Source organism: Rhineura floridana, chromosome 20, assembly GCF_030035675.1.
Source record: "Rhineura floridana isolate rRhiFlo1 chromosome 20, rRhiFlo1.hap2, whole genome shotgun sequence".
NCBI lineage: Eukaryota > Metazoa > Chordata > Lepidosauria > Squamata > Rhineuridae > Rhineura > Rhineura floridana.
Genome location: NC_084499.1, coordinates 21058379 through 21077357, shown reverse-complemented (window position 1 = coordinate 21077357; position 18979 = coordinate 21058379). Strand labels below are relative to the sequence as shown.

Here is an 18979-nt window from a genome sequence, read left to right as displayed (position 1 = left end):
GGACACCTTTGCCCCAGATTTGGGAACTCATTACTTCTCAAGTAACTCACTGCCAAGACAACCTCAGAAGATATATACTGTATATATTGCAAAATTGTACATCCTTGGTTGGATGTTCTGTGGCTCATCTTCTCTTTGCTTCTCTCTCTTTCTTGCTTCTTCCTCTCAGATTCAATTTGGCTCTGAGACAAGACCTCAGCAAACCCTTTGGCTGTTGTCTGGCCAGTGCCCAAGAAGGCACTTTAGAGCTGGCTGGACGTGAAGGTGTGTAAATAGAGCTCTCCATGGCTTCCCCTCCCTTTGCCAGTGCCCAAATTTATCCAGACAGGGAGAACATCTGGAGGGTGGCGGTCAGCGCTGAAGCAGCTGCTGGGGGGTAAGGCAAAACTGGACACCCCCCGAGCCAGCAGTTCAGAAGAGATGCCGTTGACTGTGTGACCTTCAGCGGAGGTCTATCTATTAGGGCAAATGGGGCATCTCCCACCCCACCAACCTCAGCCTGCCCTCTGCCAGCTCCTCACTTGCCTGACTTCCAACAGAAGTCCAGCTTCCTCCTGCCTGTCAGCATCTCAAGAACATCAGAAGAGCCTGCTGGATCAGGCCAAAGGAGGCCCATCTAGTCCAGCATCCTGTCCTCAGAGTGGCCAACCAGATGCCCCAATGGGAAGCCCGCAAGCAGGACGTAGGTGCAACAACAACTCTCCAATTGTTGTTCCTCGCCAGTTGGTATTCATTTTTTTTTTACAATAATTTTTATTCAAATTTTCATAAAACATACAAAACAAAATCATAAAACATTCAAAGACAAAAAACAAAACAAAACAAAAATGTTTAAACAAAAAAATAAAATGTTGACTTCCCATTTGTCGCAGATCAAATCAGTTGTAGGTCTACAATATATAACAATCCTGTCTCTTAAATTATATTATAAAATCACTTTCCTCCAGTAGTTATCTTAATTAATCATCAAATCTCATAAACATTACTTTATTCTTTCCACAAAAAGTCAAAGAGAGGTTTCAATTCTTTAAGAAAGATATCTATCAATTTTTCTCCAAATAAACATGTCGATTAATCCATCTCGTTAATAATAATAATAATCTTATTGTCATAACCATAGTCCAAATAAACATATTGATTAATCCATCTCATCAAAATCTGTTAGGTCCAATAATTTCAATAGCCATTATTCCATTATCCCTATTAATTCCATCTTCCATCTTCAATAGTCCTGTTAAGTCCAGTAATTTCAGTGTCCAATCTTCCATTATCAGTATTCCATAATAATCTTGCTGTCATAGCCATAGTCATATAATAAGAGTCTGATGGGAATTTCCTCTATCCCAAATATTTTCTTGCCATCAATTCTGAATAAGTTGCTGAAATATTGTTGTAAAGTCATATCTCTGTTCTTCTTTTTTACAAAATGCACTGGCTCATCTCTTGAGAGTTTTTCCATTGTCACATGGCTGCAGTTAATTCCATAGATTTTCTCTATATCAAGCTCCATCACGTCATTCCAGTCCAGAAGATTATCCAAGCCATTGATAACTTTATCTCTAATATCTTCATTAATTTCTTCAGAGATAACGTTAAATTCCAAACAGTAGATTTTATTTCTAATATCCATAAACTCCAGATCTTTTTCCAATTCCACATTTGTTCCAATCTCCAGGGCTTGTATCTTCCCTTTATTTTTTCTTTTCTCATCTCTGATCTCATTCTCCTCTCTCACAGGATCCCCTATTTCTTTAAGCTCCTGCGTCATTTTGCTCAGTTCAATTTTCAGCTCCTTACTGCCCTGTCGCAGGGTTTGTTTCGTTATCTCAATCTCATCCATTATTTTCTGAAACATAATTACTTCCAGATTCTCAGCCACTTTCTTGATTGCCATTTTTAAAACCACGAAAACAAAACAAAACAAAAATAAAGAAGAACCACTTCTTATTTCAGCAACAATTGGGTTAATATTCCAGGCTTGATGACATCACAGTATAAACAGAGCAGCCTGCCTTATCTCTCTATGTTCAAGAATACAAAACAAATTTAGTTCCCAGCATCAAAACAGTTAGTGGCGTCGTGAAGAAGCAGATTCGTCAAAATAAGGACAGCTTTTTGCAATAGAAACAGAGATAAGCTGTTAATTTCGTGAATAACAGAGAAGAGTTATAGCTCACCCAGAAGTTCTTTAAAGCTGATTCATTTGACAAATCTCTTTTTGCTGTAACAATTTAAACCAAGTAAAAAAAAGAATAGAAAGAAGGGTGCTTGCCTGTTAGTCCGTTTTCTCTTTGAAGAAAAGATAAACGTATCGCATTAATCAGATAGAGCTTGTTCGGAAGTCCGTCCGGCATTGCTGGCTGGACCTTTTCTCATAAATTAATGAAATCCAGTCCTCCCAACAAAAACAGGCTTTTGAGGTTGATCTCTACGTTTCTCCCTGCCCGGGAGAAATTTCATCAGTCAAAAAAAAAATGTTCTGACTGATTTATATCTGGATAAGCTTCTTCTGAGGCGGGAGCCCGTCTCAAAAGCAGGCACAAGCGAAGTCACCCTTCCCGGAAGTCCGCCAGTTGGTATTCAGAGGTAGACTGCCCCTGGGCATGGAGGTTCTGCTATCACAACAGACTTCCATAAGCAGAGCCCTGCTGGATCAGGCCAGTGGCCCATCCAGCCTCCTCTTCTCACAGTGGCCAACCAACATACAAGCCCACAAGCAAACCCTGAGTGCAACGGCAGCTCTCCCCTCCTGAAGTTTCAAGAAACTGGTATTCAGAAGCACGCTGCCTCCTCTTTAGTGTCGATGTTGCTCTGGTAGAGCTCAGCAGGGTTGGGGACAAGAGCTAGAATTAGCTGGCTCTGTCCATCACAGGCTCTGGCCCCCTAGTTATGTGGGGAGATTGAAGGGTGCGCTCAGGGGCACCATTTGGACAATGTTCCCCACCACTCACCTCATCAGCCATTGCAAGCAGAGCCCATTTCATTCATCATATCCTCAGGCTGAGATACCACTTGAGCCACACTGGACTGTGACGGACAGCGGGATTAATGTGAGGAAGTGGCGCTCTCGCTGTGCGTGTGATGATGTGTAAAGGTTGTCAGTCAGTTTTCTTTCTGAACACAGCTCTCCCCAAATTTTGACATGACCCGACAGTGCTGGGAACGGCCTATGGCTCCAGATTTAGCTGCTGAGCTGTGAGGTTAATTCGTGTCACTTTCCAGCTGCTGCTTATCCGGGGCCCTTGAAGGGTTAATCCAAAAATATCAGGAAGAAGCCTGTCTCCTCTCTCTCTCTCCCCCCTTCCCTTATTGCTCATGCTAGAGTTTAAAGCCCTAAATGACTTTGGCCCCAAATATCTGAGAGACCGCCCCCTTCCCTGCAGACCCTCTCAGCGTAGGCGCCTAGAAGAAATCTGCAAGCTTTTCCCCATCCACACATGAATCAACACTAACACCTCAAGTTATCCCACCCTCTCAATGAAAAACAAAACAAAACTATACATCCGGAAATAAAAGTATTATTTGCCATCATGCAAAGCTCTACCAACCATTTGAACTTGCTTACATCGGTTCGCAATATTAGCCTTTCCTTGAAGACTTACAACAGATCTAGCTCCGGGCCATTACAGATGGCCCACCCAATGGAAGACACCATTGGCAAACCACATTACGCTCCAATGTGGTGTGAACACAGGAACGTAGTCATACCCTTGGACTATCCAGCTCAGGACTGTCCACACCGACAGGCAGCGGCTCTGCAGGGTTTGAGGCAGGGGACATTCCCAGCCCTGCCTGGAGATGCCATTGGGGGTTGGATCTGGGACCTTCTGCACGCAAGGCAGGCGCTCTGTCATGGAGCGAGGGCCCTTCCCCAATCAGACAACATGCTGCGGAAAATATCTCTCTATTTATTATTTATTTATTTATTGTACTTATATACCTCTCCATAGCCGAAGCTCTCTGGGTGGTTTACAGTAACTAAAAACATTAAAAACAAATATACAAATTTAAAAACACATCTTTTGAAAACAATTTAAAACACATGCTAAAATGCCTGGGAGAAGAGGAAAGTCTTGACCCGGCGCTGAAAAGATAACAGTGTTGGTGTCAGGCACACCTCATCAGGGAGATCATTCCATAATTTGGGGGCCACCACTGTGAAGGCCCTCTCCCTTGTTGCCATCCTCCGAGGTTCCCTCAGAGTAGGCACCTGGAGGAGGGCCTTTGATCTTGAACATAGAATAAACAAATAAAACAATTTAAAGCGAGGGCAAGGCCCAAGCACCCAGCCTGTTGTGTGTTGCATGAGTGAATGGATCAGTGATGTGGTCTTGCCTGCTTTTAATAGACCCACAGAAAAACTGCCTTACACCAAATGTTAAAGCTGTTATTCACAGCTGCTTAATATATGCAAAGGGCCCTGAGCCTCTCCAGGGAATGGCCAATGTCTATGGCTGGGCAGACAATTCAGCAGTAAGTAGAAGAAATCCAACGTAGATCAGTCTTCCCACAACCTCCCGATGCTGCTGAACTGCCACTCCCATCAGCAGCACATCCATGCTAGCTGGGGGGGGGGGGCTGACAGCTGGTAGTCCAAAATATCAGGAAGCTGCCTTCTACTGAGTCAGACCATTGGTCCATGTAGCTCAGTATTGTCAGCACTGACTGGCAGCAGTGGCTCTCCAGGGTTTCTGATAGAGGTCTCTCCCAGCCCTTCCTAGAGATGCCTCTGGGGATTGAACACGGGACCTTCTGCAGGCAAGGCAGATGCTGTGCCACCGAGCTACGGCCCTGCTCCGGGTTCAAGAAGGCTGGTGTGGATGACTGATAGGGCTGGAAGGGTCTGACCATTTCAGTTCCCTCAGTTCCTCATTTTTTCTAATTTTAAATCCAGTTCTCCACCTTCCTGCAGCAAGTTTGCGATTTTTCAGCATGTTGGTGAGGATTTATCCTACTAAACACCTTTTGTATGCAGTTTTGACTGACGTACACATTTTCACAAGCAATTTCTCCTAATACAGCGTACTTTGTAGGTTATTTTCACTAAGTGACACCTTCCTCTAATATGTGCATTTTTACGAACATTATGTGGCTGGAGAATTGCACTGCAAAATTCGGATAAGTGCGAATTTCAAAGATTGGCTGTGCATCAGTTCTCAAATTATTTCGGAAAGGGTGAATTTGACAGATTTGGCTTTAATTGCTAACTGAATTGAATTTCTCCCCCAGCCCTAATGAATGACTAAACTGATGTCCAAGGATCCAAGGTAGACTTATGACAGAAAATACCCTTAATGCATTGGTTCCATACACACCAAGGGGTTGTCGTTAACTAAGTTATACTCAGAGCAAACCCATTTAGATGAAGGGATCTGAGTTAGTCATATCCATTATTTTTAATGGGTATACTCTGAGTATGACCACCACTGGATACAACACCAAACATTTAAAGGTCTTGTATACCTCTTTAACAGTTATGGAGAATCCTGGGAGCTGTAGTTCGCTAAGGATACTAACCTCACAGGGCTGTAATTCCCAGCCGTGAGTGCACACGCATCCTGAGCAACAGAGGATGGGGCCAATCATGACTGGTAGAAAGGGTAGGTGAAGGCATGAAGGCAGAGCCACTCCCTGGACTGGTTGTCAAGAGGATGGCAGGCTGATGGGAGGTGGCTGAGGGCAGGCTGATGGGAGGTGGCTGAGGGCAGGCTGATGGGAGGTGGCTGAGGACAGATTGGGCTTGGGGACAGCACCCCCCTTTGCCCTCATGTATCATCCTCCACTGATTTCCTGAGGTGGTAGAACTGGACTGTACCACTTCAGAGTGAAGGTGAGGGGTGTGTGTGTCCTTGTATTTAGTAATTAATTTCTCCTTAGAATGTTTATATTCCACCCTTAATCTTAAATTCTCAGGAGTTTATTCACTGCATTATTTGGAGGTAATTTTTGCATACATCGCTTAGGAACTTTGGCGAGTGCATGGTCTATAAATAGCTGTAATTATTAATACTATTACTAATATGGCTGATTCTTGATCGCTGGGGCAAAAACTTGGGGGTTAGAGGGAAGCGGTTGAATAAGCAACGAACAATATATTATTTAGGCAGAGAAAGAGTATACAGCTTCCTCTTTTTTTAAAAAAAGCAGTATTTAGATCCCAAATTCTGCTCCTTTAAAGGGGAGGGACGCTTGTTTTATTTGGGCTCTCAGATTTCGTATGCTGTGGGACGGCAGGGGAAGAGAACGACTCCGTCTCTGTTCTTACATCTGCAAGTTCAGCATTTTCTTCTCTCGCTTTGCAGAGAGATGCACAAGCTGGTCCCCTATTCCAAAGCTCTTGCTGATGAAAAACACATGGAGATGGGCTCCAAATCCAAAACCACTACTTTTTAAATTATTATTATTATTGAGCAGTATGCCTTCTCATTCAAATTTCACCTCATTCCAGTCGATGTTTTCTGCCTCGTTTGGCAGCTTTAACATGAAGTAGTCATAGATGGAAAAGTGACAGTTGACATTGTTATAATTTGGGGGGGGGGAGAGAGACTGGAAACATAGGGAGCTTCTTTATATGGAGTGAGACCATTAGGTCCATCTAGCTCAGTACTGTTGACACTGACAGGCAGCAGCTCTCCAGGGTCGCAGGCAGGAGACATTGACAGCCCTATCTGGAGATGTCACTGGGGATGAAACCTGGGATGTCCTGCACGCAAAGCAGGTGCCCTATCACTGAGCTATGGCCCTTCCCTGAAAAATAAAGTAAGATTCTAGTCCTCATGATTCTGAATAAAGGGTTGGCTTGAAAAGGAACATAGGAATCTGCCTTTGAACATGTCAGACCCTCAGTCCATCTAGCTCAGTATTGTCTACACGGACTGGCAGCAGCTCGTCAGGGGTTCAGGCAGGAGTTTTCCCCTAGCCTTACTGGGAGATGCCACCAAAGATTGAACCTGGGTCCTTCCGTCAGGAGCATTCATGGGTGTCCTCTGGGCAGAGGTGGGGGAGAGAGACAGACTGGTTAATCTCCAGATTAACCAGCTTTTATTTTAAAAGAGCAAGTTTCTAGCATTTGTAGAACCTGAAATATGAGGGCAAAATGTACAGGCACTAGTCTTCTCAATTTTTGTTAGAAACTAGCCTGCTCCCCACTTTCAGTGTTTTACTCCTCACCCCCTCAAAAAAACCCCTGTGGTTGCCCAGGCTCCATCCGGGGGTGAGGATCCAGGGTCTTGTGAGGAACCCCTACTCTCTTAGCCACTCTGGGAGATATTTACATAAAAGGGCGATGAGTTTGCCCTGTGATTATTTGCTGTCCAGCTTTTAATTTTAATTTTTAAAAGCCACGGGGAAAGTAAGGACTCAGATGAACAGAGGCCATTGTCCAGCCAGACTTGGCCACCCTTTAGCGAGTCATTAATGCAGCTGAAAAGGCAGGAAAAGATGATGAAACAATGAAGGCGGATTAAACAGAGGTTGACACCTAAAGCCAAATTTCAAAACAAGTGTGGAAGTTTCTGTTCAGACAAAATATCTGAGGAATTTCAGTGGAACATAAGAACCTGCCTTATATAGAGCCAGATCCCTGATCCACCTAGTTCAGTATTGTCTACACTGAGTGGCAGCAGCTCGCCGTGATTTCAGGCAGGCAGTCTCTCCCAGCCCTCCCTGGAGATGCCATTGGGGATTAAACCTGGGACCTCCTGCATACAATGCTGATGCTCTGTTCCTGAGCAATGGTCTCTTCCCCCAGGAGTAAAGAAAGTTTCTAGCCCTCAGAGTTCTGAAGAAAGGGCTGCAGTAAATAGGAATACAGGCAGCTGCTTTATATCAGACCATCAAGCTCATTACTGTCTACACCGACTGGCAGCTGCTCTCTGGGGGATACCAGGGATTGGATCTTCTGCATGCAAACCATGTGCTCAGCCAATGAGCTACAGTCCCCTTCCCTGGAAATAAAACAAGCTTCTAGTCCTCACAACTCCGAATAAAAGGCTGATTTAAATTGGAACTTGGGAAGCCACCTCATACCAAGTCAGACCATCAATTTTCTAGCCTAGCAGCAGCTCTCGGAATTTCAGGTGAAGAGACATGCCCAGCCCTACCCGAAGATGCCATTGGGGATTGAACCGGGGACCCTCTGGAAGCAAAGCAGATCCTCTATCTCTGAGCAACGGCCTTTCTCCAAAAAGAGTTTTGATACAAGCTGAACATCAGTGCAGGTTGCCAGCTAAGCCCCTTGGGAGCCTGGGGCTGGCAGAAAAAAAGAAACGTGCCACTAAGGACGGGCAAGAAATTGCATTTAACACCAAATCTACCAAATTTACTCTTTCTGAAGCAATAAGAAAACCAAAACAGAGCCTTCCTTCGAAAATCGGACTTATCTAAATTTGAGCTGCAGTTTGCCAACAGTGTTTACACAAATGTCTGTGTTGGGGGACAGTCTGCATAAAAATGAAAACAACCCACAAGCATGCATTAGATGACGAGAAACCGCTTGCAAAAATGTGTTCAGTAGTCAAAACTGCCCACAAAAATGTGTTTATTAGGAGAAAATAGCACTAAAATGCTGGGGAATTTTCATGAGGATCCCTACCTGGGACTAATGAGCTAACATTCCTGCCTTCTTTTGAGGACGCCAGTATTCTGTCGCTGCCGCAGGAGCAATTCCAGAGAGACGAAAATGTCCCAAAGTGGAAAAAAGTTCAAGAGCAGCTCTCTGTGGGTTAACTTGGCCTTTCCATTCCTACTTTGGCCTCAGCCAAATCCAGGGAAAAATGACAATGTAAAAAATGTAAAAAGCAGGAGGAGGGACAGAAACCATCACAGACCATATCCTAACATTTTCCAGCCTGCAAGAGTGGTTTGGTTTCAATTTAGAAGCCAGCTTATTTATTCTGCTTCTTCGGCAGGCAGACCTTGAGTCTGCTGTCCATAAATCCATATTCTCTCAGCTCACCGTTTCTTCACAGATCTATCTTGCAAAAATAACAAAGACCTTCAAGCATCTCTCCCAAGCCAGTTAACAAAACAGTTATCCTTCCATATAACACATCTGGCTGGCTATCAAAAAGTCCACACGAAATAGTTGGGGGAATCCTCCAAGACCGAGGGGAATAAACACAGTCTGCTGGATGTAGGAGACATATGATGCATTACTTGGCCCCCAGCCCAAGTCATGGAGAGCTGAGACGAGGGTCGTAAATGCAGTTTTGGATGAGCATTTCAGACCATGGGTTAAATAACTCTGAACCCAACTTTTCCCATCTGTTCTAGATCTTAAAATCTGGCTCCTCTGTTTGATATACTTTGTGGGCAGGATCCCAACCACCCGCTGTCTTTCCAGCTCAGCACCTGTGCAGCATATACCTACCTTTCCAACCAATGTGGAAACTTGCTCCCCTCAATTTCCACAGATCTCTGTCTGTCTGTCTGTCTGTCTGTCTCTCACACACACTTTAGTTAAGCTTCCCTGCATCCTTGCAATGCATGTTGAGGGCGCACCGATCAGGAAAAGTAGGCATGCAGTTTGGGCAAGGCCGCTTCAGGCGTGTGGGCGTTGTCAATGATGACAATAAATCATGTGTTATTGGTTTTTTTTTAAGGTTTGCATTTATTCATTCTTTAAGTTTCAAAAACTCACAATCATACAGCACAAGTCACCAGATTAACACTGAACCCCCTCCCCTCCCCAGGCGATTCGCCAATGAATGGCTCCCTCCTATGCCCTCCCAGTCCATTTGCCTAACTTACAAGTTCGCCTTGGGGAAGGGAGCAGCTTAGTGGTAGAGCTTTCCGTGCAGAAGGTGCCAGGTTCAACCCCCAGCATCTCATAGAATCATAGAACCATAGAATAGTAGAGTTGGAAGGGGCCTATAAGGTCATCAAATCCAACCCCCTGCTCAATGCAGGAATCCAAATCAAAGCATTCCTGACAGATGGCTGTCCAGCTGCCTCTTGAATGCCTCCAGTGTCGGAGAGCCCACTACCTCTCTAGGTAATTGGTTCCATTGTCGTATGGCTCTAACAGTTAGGAAGTTTTTCCTGATGTCCAGTCAAAATCTGGCTTCCTGCAACTTGAGCCCATTATTCCGTGTCCTGCACTCTGGGACGATCGAGAAGAGATCCCGGCCCTCCTCTATGTGACAACCTTTCAAGTAATTGAAGAGTGCTATCATATCTCCCCTCAGTCTTCTCCAGGCTAAACATGCCCAGTTCTTTCAGTCTCTCCTCATCAAATAAGGCTGGGGATGTCCCCTGTCTGGAACCCTGGACAGCTGCTGCCAGTCAGTGTAGACAATATTGGGTTAGATGGGGCAACATCTGGCTTGGCAAAAGGCTGCTTCCTCTGTGCCTGATCACTCAAAGTCAATTGAATTTCAAACCTGTCTAGCTGTTTCTGCACGCATTCTCCTTTCCTCCCTGACTTCATTTTCTGCTTCTCTATTTCCTCCTACTGTTTACATCTTGACTGCCAAGAGATCTCCCCTTCCTCCTTCCTCTCTTGCTCAGTAAATTAATGGTGCTGTCTGCATCAGGGTTCTCTTTCTCTCATTCAGCCATAGGAACAGACAGACCAGCCCAAGTCTCTTCGATGTTTGGTTCGCTGGCCCTTCCAGGCCCCTTCCACCCTAGTTTTCGCAGGTGCGCCAAAGGAATGAACGAACCATCTGCCTCCAAACTGCACACATTTGGTACACAACTCTTCCTGGCTTCTCCAAGATTCCAGACAGAAGTCTCTCCCAGCCCTGCCTGGAGACGCCATTAGGGACTGAACCTGGGACCTTCTGCATGCAAAGCAGGTCTTCCACCACTTGAGCTACAGGCAACCTACCCTTGACTCGGGCAGCAAAATGTCTTGAATCAGCCCCACACAAATTATTAGCACAGGTATTGGGTGGGCAGGCCGGGCAGGTTGTGGGCTTCTTTGTAAGGCTGGCCTGATTAACAGCATTGCAATCATAAATCATAATAAGTACCAGCTGGACCCAGAGTCAGCACAACAGAAAGCCTTTCTCGGTTCACCACCACCACCACAGTCTCATTCCCCACAAGTGTCCCAAAACTGCCCAGAATAAGGCTCAAATAGCCTTCTGCATCTATCTCCCTCCCTCTCTGCTTGCCAACAGGGGCCATGGACCAGCAAGGACAGGCTCCACAAGTAGGCTCTTGTTGCTGGCATCTCCTGGACTTCTGCTGCACATCAAGGAGGGAATCAACTGTCTCCTCCGAACCGGCCCCAAGCCAGACTTCTGTTATGATGGAAATTGCTGAGTTTTTGTTGGAGAGATGGAGCGGCCCGGAGGGACACCGAAAACTCCCCTGTCAGCCGAATTAATAGGGGCTCTAGACTGCCAAGGGCTCCGTGGCCGCTGGTTTCATCTTTGCGGCCTCTCAGGAGTTAAGTCGCAATCCTTGTGTTTTCTTTCCCTGTTCAGTTCAGCATTAGGTTTCCTTCCTTGGCATAAGTCTCTTTATGTCATTCGGTCCTGGTTTAGGCATTTAATCCAGAGAGTCAAAATTCGCGCAGCCTCCAAACCAAGAAAACAGCCAAAGCAAAACAAGCCTCCTTACAGGCATTTAAATTTTCCAAATCTTAACAGTGTTACCAAGGAGAGCCTTAGAGCCAGCGCTAGGCAAACATGAACATACTCTAAGGAGAGCTGTGCCAAAAGCTGTCCTTCAATTTCTCAGAACTTTCTCAGCCCCTTTTAGGGGCTTCCATTTTGTTTTCCTGCTTCATTCTCAGGACACCAGAATCCCAAGTGTGGGGTTTAGAGCTTAATTTAGGATTGCAAGGTGGCCAAGAGTGGTGCACGTGGTGCGTTTTCTCCTTTCCAGTAAACCAGCATTTGGGTCCCCAGAGGTTGCTGGTCCATAATTCCCATCATTCCTCACCATTGGCCATGTGGGCTGGGACTGACGGGAGTTGTAGTTCAGCAACATCTGGGGACCCAAAAGTCAGAAAAGGCCACAGTAAAAGTTTCTCCGGCACTCTCCACCATCCCATTTCCTGATCTGAAAAAAAAAAGCCCTGTGGAAGTATGGGAAGCCTGTATTGTGATGTCTTCCCCTGGGCTTTAACCGAAGTGCGGAAAGCCGGTGGGAGGGCAGAGGGCAGACGCCTGGTGAGATGACTTGTGGAGGAAAACAAAAGACTCTCACAGACATACCTCAAGAAAGGTGAGTGTGACAGAAAGCCGTGCACCCCAACCAGGAGAATTCCAGCAAGTTTTCCTCTGACAATTTTTGAAAGACATTTCTTCTCTCTTTAATTGGTGGGACGTTGGTGGAGAGTTAGAGGGGGAAGGGGATCCTCCCTAGTTTAAATCAGGGGTGGTCTTGGGTTCTATCTCCCATCATCGTAGCAGGGATGATGAGAGTTGGAGTCCAACAATATCTTGGGAAGAGACTGCTTGTTAAACCGCTCTAGGAACTGCAGCTCGGTGAGGGCCATAGCTGCTTCCTACCATCTCTCAGTCTCCTTAACAAATGACAGTTCCCAGGATTCTTTGGGGGAAGATGCCATAACTGTTTAAAGTGGCATGATATTGGTTTAAATGTATAGTGGCAGATGGGGCCTCACTGGGGGGGGGGGCATGAAGGGGGTCTCCAAAACCTGAAGCTGGCCCTAGTAAAGCTCGATTAAAAAGAAAAACCAGTTAATCAGGTCAAATAATGGATTAATGCTGCAGACCTACACCACGGATGGTCTCTCACAAAGAGGGAGGAAAGAGCAAGATCCACACACGCACACACCAGCTTGTTCCATTCTTGGACTTTTTTTGGGGGGGTTGGTGGAAGATACTGTCGACTCTGATTGCCAGTTTGTTGTGCTCTCACCAGCCAAAACAAATCATATTAAAATCTTTACACTTGATTTTGACTCTTCCCCCCCCCCCCCAACCGTGAGTCATGCATAGCTGAAGAGGTCTGTTCGGTAAGGAGGGGAAGCCACCTGAAATTGCCAGAAAAATAGCTCAGGAAATTTCTGTGCTGGACACATTTTGTGCACGTTTAGGCGTGGAATTCTTGGACTTTGTCAAATCTGGAACTTAAAGTATGTTTCGGGCCTTGCAGTGAAATCCTCTCAAGTCTAAAGCTGACAGGCTGTAGAATATTCACTTCCCTGTCCTCCTGTAAGGAAGCAACTGATCTTCGCTTTGGAAGAATGTAGTGCTGTAAATTGGAGGCAGAAACACCTTTCACAGGCACTGTTTTCATTGATAGTGGCACCCACTTTGCGCAATTAACAGCTGTGGGAGAAATTTGATTCAGTTTGTTTTAAAGGTGAACCTAGCTAACTTTGCACATTCTGAAACAGTACAGGAGCCACAACATGACTGCCTTCTTCCAGATTTTGCAATGCAGTTCTTCAGGCAAACAAACAAACAAACATATCTTAGGGTAAAGTGTGCATAAAAATGCACATATTAGTGAAAATATACAAAAATGCATTATGTTAGGGGAAACTGGTTTGTAAAAATGTGTACATTAGGCAAAAATGCATAGAAGCATGTAAATTTGCACCAAAATGCTGATAAATTTCATGAGGACATTTATTTTAAAAAAATGGCAAACTGAGTCCTTAGGAAGGCTGGTCTTTCGCTGGAAGAAAAACGCCACTGGAGAGGTGCAGTTTCCATCAGCCCATGTTTCTCCTAAAAGTACAGCGGATCTCCTCTCTTTTAACTGTGCTGACGGTCTGTGCAAATCACCAAAGAAATGTCACTTGTCCCGTCACCATGGTAAGAGCAGCTTGCTCTGTGTTTCAGCTTATCTCTAACATAGTTATATGGAAAGGATCATAGCTCCGTGATAGACCACCTGCTTTGCATACAGTTGCTGGCAAGCCCAGGTAGGACTGGAAAAGACATCTTCCCTGCAACCCCAGAAAACCAATGCCTGTCAGTGTGGACAATGTTGAGCCAGGTAGACCAATGGTCTGTGACAGTATAAGGCCACGTCCTGTGTTCCTAGCATGGGGAAGGGTTGGAGGTCTGTGGCAGAGCACCCACTTTGCATGCAGAAGGCCTCAGGCTCAATCAACAATGGCATCTCCAGGAAGGGCTGGGAATGTCCTGTCAGAAGCCCTGGGGTACCCAGCTGCCAGTGAGACAGCACTGATCTAGATGGGCTACTGGTCAGACACTGGTCTAAGGCAGTTCTGAACCAGAACTATGTTGAATGGCTGAAACCAGCCACGTTGGAGGGAGGGGCGGTTCCTTTTGGGAGGCCTGAAATATTCTCCCAAAGCCTCCTAAAACATGTGCTGTCCCTCTCAGCAAATTCGCTTCTCATGACTGTGCATGCACGGTCTATATGTTGCATGCTCTAGCACACTCTCAGGGTCCAGCCCTGTTCAAGCCATGGCCCTGAGGTCTCCTCAGAGGAGGAGCAAGGGCAGAGCAAGATCCTCCAGCAGATCTCCACACTGCCAACGACCCTGAGGGGCATGGTCCCCATACCAGCCGCTTGGGTTCTTGGCCGGCTCTCAGACGCTTCCTTCATCTCCCCCAGGGCCAGAGAAACAGAGCAGGCAATGAGCCAGGCAGAAGCTTCAGCGCTGCCAGCAAAGTGCCTGGCTAGCAGTCTCTGAGGCTACTCGGGAGGACGGGGAAGCGCATGGAAACACCACCTGTGTGTGTCAGGGCCTGATTGGGAGCTAGGAAGCCTCCTGCTCCTATATAAGCCGCTAGCCTCAGCTGGTCCACTGCTGAAGCAACAGCCCTCCTCCCGGCTCTGCTTTTCCTGACCTGAAGAAAACAGACACACGGTTTCACTTAGGAGGATTCATCTCCTGAAGCTGATCCAGCATGTGGCTGTGCCAGAACAAAAAAAACACACCATTCCTCTGGCTGGAGATGGATTTTCCATGTTGTTGGAGCCGATTCATTTGCACGACAGACACAGGCAGAGAGGGGGGAAAGTGATGCACAGCCTTTTTCTCCCAAAGCCTGTACAACTCGTTAGGAACACACTCTCACAGGCCCTTCTTCAGCGCTTGCATGATGAAGCACTTAAGGCTTCACGTGCACTCTGAAAGCTGCCTCGCTTAACAGAGGAAAGGTGTGCATGTCTCTCTTAGGATGGAGACAAAACAAGCCACACGGTCGACTCTCAGGTGGTGAAGTGGGGCCCCCCAATTTGACTTGCAGGGGAAGGGAGTGCTCCTGGCAGAGTGGAGCTTATCACAGAATGCAGGAAAGCTGCCTTAGACTGAGTCAGGCCATTAGTGCATCTAGCTCAATGTTGTCTGCACTGACTGGCAGCGGCTGTCCAGCATTTCAGAAGGGGAACATTCCCGGTCCTACCTGGAGAGGCCGCCATTGGGGATTGAACCAGGGACCTCCCCCTGCAAGGCAGGTGCTCAACCATTTTGGGAGAAGGGCTACCGCTCAGGGGTAGATGATCTGAAAAAATGATTTAAAAAAATCCTCTACCACTGAGCTGTCCATCTAGCTCATGGTGGTGTAGTGGTTAGAGCGTTTGATTGGGACCCGGAAGACCAGGGTTCAAATCCCTACTTAAGCTTGCTGGGGGCCAGTTACAGTATCTCAGCCTAACTTACCTCACAGGGTTGTTGTGAGGATAAAATGGAAAGGGAGGAGAACCATGTGTGCCACCTTGAGTTCCTTGGAGGAAAGGTGAGAAATAATAATAATAATAATAATAATAATAATAATTCACTGACTAGTAGCTGCAGTCCAGTGTTTCAGACAGGGACATGCCCAGTCTTACTTCTATATGCAAAGCAGGTGCTCCAGTCCACCCGAGAGACTTGCCAAGCTACAGATTCACAAGGCAGGCACAGCTGGGTAACAACACATGCACGACTGTGAGATGACTCGTGCTTCGTTGAACAAACCATGGTCAGAACAAACCATGGCTTAGTGTTATCAGCAAAGACAGCCACTGGGGGAAAGCTGTCCACTCTCCCCGGGTGCCTCAGATTTTTGACTTCTTGCAAGCATGTCTTTCTGAGGGCCTTGCCTGCTCTCAGTTATTTATTATTTATTATTTGATTTATATCCTGCCCTTCCTCCCAGCAGGAGCCCAGGGCGGCACAGCAGGAGCAACAGACCAAGCAGGATGTTTTGCCCTTTGCTCGAAGTGACAGCATTGCTTGGAGTACAGTGCGAGACCCTCACAAGGTAAGTGTAACCTTTTCCAGTGGTAGAACCTCAGATGGTTGACAGCATTCTTTTTCCATAGGCAGGTTACAACTCACCACCACCTACACACACACAATCCTGGTGATTTGATCCAGATGGTCAAAGCACTGTATGTTCCAGGAGAAAATAATCTCCCTGTCTCTTAAAAGAAAAAAAGGGGGGGGGGGTTCAAGCTGAAGCAAAACCCCAACTATTAAAACCATAAATTGTACTCTGAGGTTGCAAAGGAGAGCTGTCCATTTTCCTGTAATGTAAAGAGCATGCAAAAAAAACCCTGCTTGCTCTTACAGTTTTAAATTTCCCATCACTCCATGTGATATGTACTTGACTTTCTTTTTCAAAAAAGCCTTCCTTAAAGGGCTTTGCAGCAAGAAAAGTGAAATCAGGTTTGGCAGAAGTGGTCAAACGTGAAGCCAGTGTCATAAATTTACTCCCTTTGGCATCTCATCAAAGAGGGATGGAGAGGGAAGGAGGCATTTGGGTCTCCACTCAGTGGAAAGGTTGAGGATGCCCCAGTTTGCTGCTCCAACTTTGCAGCCAGTTATAGGAATCATTCCCAAACTGTGTGCTGCAAGAGAACTGCTACCATACTGTGAGAAATAAAATGAAACAAATCATTAAAAGACTACCATGTCAGCCCAAAGCTGACACCCACAAAGAAGAGGCTTCCTTTTGTGTCTCTGTATGATATCTTGGCCCTCTCTCAGCTTATTGGAGAAGGATAGTTCTACTGAGGGTTTTGCTTAATACACACCTTTTTGCAAAGAATTTCCCCCTAATATAATGCATTTCTTGTATTTTATTGTCACTATATGCATTTTTGCACGTCCATTTTGGCTGGACAACTGCACTGAAAATTTCAGAGAACTACAAACTGCAAAGGATGGCTGAGTTTTGGATCACGTATCATTTCAGAAAGGGCAAATTAGTAGGTCCTCCTTTAAATGCACACTCAATCACATTTCTATACCCATCTCTGTAGGTTTGCTTGGACACCCCTAGAGGAATGAAGGGATGTGTTGCTTCCTGACATCCAGATTCTATCTACCCACATTCATAATTGGTTGAACTGGCTACAGATCTCCCTAATTGTTATATTCATATTCTTATTAAATGTATATCCTGCCCTTTCTCCCAGTAGGAGCCCAGGATGGCAAACAAAAACACTAAAAACATCTTAAAAACAGAGTTTAAAATATATTAAAACAAATATTTTAAAAACATTAAAACAAAACATCTTTAAACGCATCTTTTAAAAAAAGTTTTAAAAAACATATTAAAAAGCAATTCCAACAGAGACTGGGATAAGGTCTCTAGTTAAAAAGCTTGTTGAAAGAGGAATGTCTTCAGTAAGTGCCAAAAAGACAACAGAGGTGGCACCTGTCTAATATTTTAGGGGAGGGAGTTCCAAAGGGTAGGTGCTGCAACACTAAAGGTCTGCTTCCTGTGTTGTGCAGAACAGACCTCCAGATGAGATGGTGTCTGCAGGAGGCCCTCACCTGCAGAGTGCATTGATCAGCTGGGTATATAAGGGGGAAGATCTTTCAGGTTTCTTGGTCCCAAGCTGCATAGGGCTTTGTAATAATAGGTTTCTTGAGTTTTCTTTCTGGGTGTGTGTGGGTAAAACAAATGCAGAGAATAAAATGTTATGGTTTAGTTCTGACCCCATTACTCTATTGAGGCCAGAATTGGTTTCTCTGAATATATATATTCCGGAAACTGAACATAATCAGACTTTTTGCATTCAAGGTGTGAGCTCTGCCAGGGAGCTCAAATAATTCCTAGCAGCCACCAGCCTCTGTGATTAGACTTCAAGTGATCCACTCACTTTACAGGAGTCTTTGGAGATGAGGCTTCAAGAGCATTTTATGATCTCCGTTAATGAGCCTGGGTGTTCCTTTCCTAGACTAATTCAGGCTGAATAATCCCTTTCAGTCCGATAATGACATATTAATCTGACAGGCAGATGAGGCCAAATAATCAGATAATGGGCCTGTTAAAACATGACAGATGGCAAAAAGGAAGCCTCGAAAAATGACATTAAACAAAGATTATTGACTTTAACAACAATTGGGGGTTTTGAACCATCAGCAAACCCTCTTGATGAAATGACAGAGGAACTGGCAGAATCACAGCCGGGAAGAGTGGAAGATGGGGGGTCTGCATAGAGGTAGGTTTTGAACAATGCACAGCAATTGAGAAAAATAACTCCATGCTCAGGGTCATAACAAAATGAAGCTGAATGCTGGAAGATTTAGGACTAGACAAAAGGACACAAAGACAACATCGACACAGTGACAGCACATAGCTAAACTACAGAATTTTCTCCCACAAGAGGCAGAGTTGGCCATCAACTTGAATGGCTTCAACAGCGGATTAGACAGATTCATGGAGGAGATTAAGGCTATCAATGGCGACTAACCCTCCATTGACAGAGGTAGTATACCTCCCAATATCAGTTGTTGGAAACTGCAGGAGGGTTGAGCACTGTTGCACAAAGCTATCAATGACTACTAGTCCTGACAGCCGTGTGGCACTTCCACTATCAGACACAACATGCCTCTTAAAGAATGCCAGTTGCTGGGAATCACTGGTGAAGATAGGATCTGGTTGGCCACTAGGAGAACAGCATGCAGTGATTAGAGTGTCTGACTGGGACCTGGGGGACCAGGGTTCAAATCCCTGCTCAGCCATGAAGCTCACTGCGTGACCTTGGGAGCCAGTCCCTGCCTCTCAGTCTAACCTACTACCTCGTAGGGTTGTTGTGAGGATAAAATTGGGAGGGGGAGAACCATGTTGGTACACTA

General features: G+C 45.6%; 1 protein-coding gene across 2 annotated transcripts in view; it reads right to left on the bottom strand.

Moving 5' to 3' along the window:
• The window catches only part of COL5A1 (collagen type V alpha 1 chain), a 175639-nt gene that overhangs the window by 109448 nt on the left and 47212 nt on the right, over positions 1 to 18979 (bottom strand). The window lies entirely within an intron of this gene.